The sequence below is a fragment of the Coregonus clupeaformis genome, unplaced genomic scaffold, assembly GCF_020615455.1.
Source record: "Coregonus clupeaformis isolate EN_2021a unplaced genomic scaffold, ASM2061545v1 scaf0180, whole genome shotgun sequence".
NCBI classification, from domain to species: domain Eukaryota; kingdom Metazoa; phylum Chordata; class Actinopteri; order Salmoniformes; family Salmonidae; genus Coregonus; species Coregonus clupeaformis.
The window spans coordinates 358,284-364,265 of NW_025533635.1; the positions used below are offsets into that span (position 1 = coordinate 358,284).

The window sequence follows — 5,982 nt, forward strand, 5'->3', positions numbered from 1 at the left end:
TAAGTCAAATGACACTGCTGGTCCTGCTCACACTGCCCTACCCTATGCTTTGACTTCTTTCTCCCCTCTCTCTCCAGATAAAATCTTGCGACTTGTGATGGCAGGCCACCCAACAACCTGCCCGCTTGACCCTATCCCCTCCTCTCTTCTCCAGACCATCTCCGGTGACCTTCTCCCTTACCTCACCTCGCTGATCAACTCATCCTTGACCGCTGGCTATGTCCCTTCCGTCTTCAAGAGAGCGAGAGTTGCACCCCTTCTCAAAAACCAACACTCGATCCCTCTGATGTCAACAACTACAGACCAGTATCCCTTCTTTCTTTTCTCTCCAAAACTATTGAGCGTGCCGTCTTTAGCCAACTCTCTTGCTATCTCTCTCAGAATGACCTTCTTGATCCAAACCAGTCAGGTTTCAAGACTGGTCATTCAACTGAGACTGCTCTTCTCTGTGTCACAGAGGCTCTCCGCACTGCTAAAGCTAACTCTCTCTCCTCTGCTCTTGTCCTTCTAGACCTGTCTACTGCCTTTGATACTGTGAACCATCAGATCCTCCTCTCCACCCTCTCCGAGCTGGGCATCTCCGGCGCGGCTCACTCTTGGATTGCGTCCTACCTGACCGGTCGCTCCTACCAAGTGGCATGGCGAGAAGCTGTCTCCGCACCACGTGGTCTCACCACTGGTGTCCCCCAGGGCTCAGTTCTAGGCCCTCTCCTATTCTCGCTATACACCAAGTCACTTGGCTCTGTCATATCCTCACATGGCCTCTCCTATCATTGCTATGCTGACGACACACAACTAATCTTCTCCTTTCCCCCTTCTGATAACCAGGTGGCGAATCGCATCTCTGCATGTCTGGCAGACATATCAGTATGGATGACGGATCACCACCTCAAGCTGAACCTCGGCAAGACGGAGCTGCTCTTCCTCCCGGGGAAGGACTGCCCGTTCCATGATCTCGCCATCACGGTTGACAACTCCGTTGTGTCCTCCTCCCAGAGTGCGAAGAGCCTTGGCGTGACCCTGGACAACACCCTGTCGTTCTCCGCTAACATCAAGGCGGTGACCCGATCCTGTAGGTTCATGCTCTACAACATTCGGAGAGTACGACCCTGCCTTACACAGGAAGCGGCACAGGTCCTAATCCAGGCACTTGTCATCTCCCGTCTGGATTACTGCAACTCGCTGTTGGCTGGGCTCCCTGCCTGTGCCATTAAACCCCTACAACTCATCCAGAATGCCGCAGCCCGTCTGGTGTTCAACCTTCCCAAGTTCTCTCACGTCACCCCGCTCCTCCGCACACTCCACTGGCTTCCAGTTGAAGCTCGCATCTGCTACAAGACCATGGTGCTTGCCTACAGAGCTGTGAGGGGAACGGCACCTCCGTACCTTCAGGCTCTGATCAGTCCCTACACCCAAACGAGGGCACTGTGTTCATCCACCTCTGGCCTACTGGCTCCCCTACCTCTGCGGAAGCATGGTTCCCGCTCAGCCCAGTCAAAACTGTTCGCTGCTCTGGCACCCCAATGGTGGAACAAGCTCCCTCACGACGCCAGGACAGCGGAGTCACTCACCACCTTCCGGAGACATTTGAAACCCCACCTCTTTAAGGAATACCTGGGATAGGATAAAGTGATCCTTCTACCCCCCCCCCTTTACTCCAACCCAAAATTTGTAAAGTGGTTATCCCACTGGCTATAAGGTGTAAGTTGCTCTGGATAAGAGCGTCTGCTAAATGACGTAAATGTAAATGTAAATGTGATGAGCTTGATGCTGCTTTCCAATAAATATCAAGGGTCTTATTCTGGTGACATGATAATCGCTGCTTGACTGTTGTTTGACATATCAAATTATTCTCGCTCTTATCCATAATAAACTCATCTGTAGACTAGCCAACCTGCACAGCCTACCTGTACTGTATCTGCGAGCTGTTGGCTAGAGCGCAGGTGCCAAGACCAGAGTAGGCACATTTGCTATTTAATGCAACAGTTTTTGTGACAAAACTATCGGTAGAGTTGAAAATGCATTGGGAACACACTGAACTATTGATTTTTATTCAGTACATGAAAACGTAAGTGAAAAAGTACATTGTGTGCTCTTCGTCATCACACACTGATTTTAAGCCTTTGGCAGCGATTACAGCCTGGAGTCTTCTTGGGTATGACGCTACAAACTTGGCACACCTGTATTTGCGGAGTTTCTCCCATTCTTCTCTGCAGATCCTCTCAAGCTCTGTCAGGCTGCACAGCTATTTTCAGGTCTCTCCAGAGATGTTCGATCGGGTTCAAGTCTGGGCTCTGGGCAGGCCACTCAAGAACATTCAGAGACTTGTCCCGAAGCCACTCCTGCATTGTCTTGGCTGTGTGCTTAGAGTCGTTGTCCTGTTGTCTGAGGTCCTTAGCGCTCTGGAGCAGGTTTTCATCAAGGATCTCTCTGTACTTTGCTCCATTAATCTTTCCCTCGATCCTGACTAGTCTCCCAGTCCCTGCCACTGAAAAACATCACCACAGCGTGATGCTACCACCACCATGCTTCACCGTAGGGATGGTGCCAGGTTTCCTTCAGACGTAATGCTTGGCATTCAGGCCAAAGAGTTCAATCTTGGTTTCATCAGACCAGAGAATCTTGTTTCTCATGGTCTGAGAGTCATTTAGGTGCCTTTTGGCAAACTTCAATGCTGCAGACATTTTTTGGTACCCTTCCCAGATCTGTGCCTCAACACAATCCTGTCTCGGTGCTCTACGGACATGCACTGTCAACTGTGGGACCTTATATAGACAGGTGTGTGCCTTTCCAAATCATGTCCAATCAATTGAATTTACTACAGGTGGACTCCAATCAAGTTGTAGAAACATCTCAAGGATGATCAATGGAAACAGGTTGCACCTGAGCTGAATTTCGAGTCTCATAGCAAAGGGTCTGTATACTTATGTATACATTTTAACTTTTTTCTAAAAACATGTTTTCGCTTTGTCATTATGGGGTATTGTGTGTAGATTGATGAGGAACATTTTTTATTTAATCAATTTTAGAATAAGGCTGTAACGTCACAAAATGTGGAAAAAGTCAAGGGGTCTGAATACTTTCAGAATGCACTATATAAAGAGACACAGCAATACTATTATGGCAACAGTATTGGAACAATGTCTGTCGTGGAACTATTATTTTCAATGTTCAAAACCAGAAATAGAAAAGGGCTCTTCTACTGAAAAATACAGAGAAATACAGAAAATAACTCAGATGTAAACACCTTCCCCACTCAATGATGAGCTCTGTACTCACTGTAAAAGTGTAGGATGGCAATAAAAGAAATACAGTATTTCAGTCTTCAGGACTGTCCAATAGTGTAGGGAAAGAATATGATTTAAGTTAAGATGCTCCATCATTCTTGCCAATGCAGATTAGTCGAACAAGTCTGAGTTTTTAGTGTTGTAATACTGTAGCAACTATTTGACAGAAGGTTGTACGAATGGGGCTTTAGAGGAGAGACATGGTAAGTAGTGAAACTAGGCTGACCAGGACCTCTCAGCCCTCCTGTCCAAAGTCCTCCATGAACTTCCTGACCTTGAACAAGTCCTCCGTGTTGACTTTGGGTCTCGTGGAGGATAGTGAGCGCAGCATGTCAGTCTGGAGGGCAGAGGGACACACCGAGAGGACGAACAAAATCATAAGCATGGTTCAGCAATTACACAAATGTGAGAGTCAGTTTACAATGCCTGGACGTGTATGTTGAAACAGCATGTTCCAGTATGTTTGTGAGAAGTGAATGTGAATGTCAGTGAACATAGTGAGTGTGTCTGTGCTGTGAATGTGTGTTTCTCACCATGCCGATAATGGGCATCAGCAGCTTGTCGTTAGGCACATCCAACCAGGTCAATTCTATGGCAGCCGGGTCCCCAGGCGAGCACGGGGTCGGTCATCCACCATCAATTGACTGTTGGCACGGGATGGCCCTCGCACTTAGAGTACCATCACAAAACAATAAACTATCTTGAATCTCCTCAACAGTAGAGAAAGCAATACACCTTTAGTGTGATGTACAAGAGTCGACTGCAATAGAGTTACTATATCATGTGTATAAATGACCTTTTTCAGGTGTGTGGTTGACTGCACTTTCCCGACAGGCTGCATGAGGGCATCTCGTACGATGATGCTAATGTCAGCCCCAGAGTAGCCTTCTGTCTTTTTGGTGAGCTAACGCAGGTCTGCGTCACTCAGGCTGTGGGTCGTGTTGCCCAGGTGCAGCCGGAACATCTGGGACCTAGCGGACTCCTCTGGGTGAGGGATGTAGATACGCTTCTCAAACCTGACGGTAAAATAATGCACTGTTGAGAATGGTTGATAAGGACTTTATTGTATCCGTTGTTTTTTTGTTGTTGCTTGAACAGTACAACACAAAACATTTCACATTTCATATCTATTGTTCTACAAACATTGCAAGAAAAATGTAGCAGAGTTAGTCCTGAGAAATTTAAATTAACCACCCTCCATGTTCCAACACACAAACTCTGGAAATCAAGGGTGTGTTTAGTTTTATAAAGATGAATGACAAACCACACACATACACACGCGCACACACACCGTGACCTCTGACCCCTGTGTTTAGTTCTGACCTGCATGCCGTCGTGACTGACAAAGAGGCGGGTGTCTGCTGCGGTGGCCATCTGCAGACAGGTAGCTCCGCCCCACACGGGAGACTTCCTTATAAGGAGGGGGAAAGAGGGGTTCTCACTGCTCTGGTAACAGTCACTGAACACGTCGGCCTCACCCTACTAGAATCTGAAGTCAAATGTCTACTGTTTGCTGATGATCTGGTGCTTCTGTCCCCAACCAAGGAGGGCCTACAGCAGCACCTAGATCTTCTGCACAGATTCTGTCAGACCTAGGCCCTGACAGTAAATCTCAATAAGACAAAAATAATGGTGTTCCAAAAAAGGTCCAGTTGCCAGGACCACAATTACAAATTCCATCTAGACACCGTTGCCCTAGAGCACACAAAAAACGATACATACCTCGGACTAAACGTCAGCGCCACAGGTAACTTCCACAAAACTGTGAACGATCTTAGAGACAAGGCAAGAAGGGCCTTCTATGCCATCAAAAGGAACATACAATTTGATCTGGCTAAAAATATTTGAATCAGTTATGGAACCCATTGCCCTTTATGGTTGGGACGTCTGGCGTCCGCTCACCAACCAAGAATTCACAAAATGGGACAAACACCAAATTGAGACTATGCATGCAGAATTCTGCAAAGATATCCTCCATGTACAATGTAAAACACCAAATAATGCATGCAGAGCAGAATTAGGCCGACACCTGCTAATGATCAAAATCCAGAGCCGTTAAAGTCTACAACCACCTAAAAGGAAGCGATTCCCAAACCTTCCATAACAAAGCCATCACCTACAGAGAGATGAACCTAGAGAAGATTCCCCTCAGCAAGCTGGTCCTGGGGCTCTGTTCACAAACACAAACAGACCCCACAGAGCCCCAGGACAGCAACACAATTAGACCCAACCAAATCATGAGAAAACAAAAAGATAATTACTTGGCACATTGGAAAGAATTAACAAAAAAACGGAGCAAACTAAAATGGTATTTGGCCCTAAACAGAGTGTACACAGCGGCAGAATACCTGACCACTGTGACTGACCCAAAATTAGGGAAAGCTTTGACGATGTACAGACTCAGTGAGCATAGCCTTGCTATTGAGAAAGGTTGCCGTAGGCAGACCTGGCTCTCAAGAGAAGACAGGCTATGTGCACACTGCCCACAAAATGAGGTGGAAACTGAGCTGCACTTCCTAACCTCTTGCCAAATGTATGATAATATTAGAGACACATATTTCCCTTAGATTACACAGACCCACAAAGAATTTGAAAACATTGATCAACTCCCATATCTATTGGGTGAACTACCACAGTGTGCAATCACAGCAGCAAGATATGTGACCTGTTGCCACAAGAAAAGGGCAACCAGTGA

General features: G+C 46.8%; 1 pseudogene; it reads right to left on the reverse strand.

The window, feature by feature from the left end:
- Positions 1 to 3,522: 3,522 nt before the first annotated feature.
- On the reverse strand, positions 3,523 to 4,661 carry LOC121574492 (annotated as a pseudogene).
- Positions 4,662 to 5,982: the final 1,321 nt, after the last annotated feature.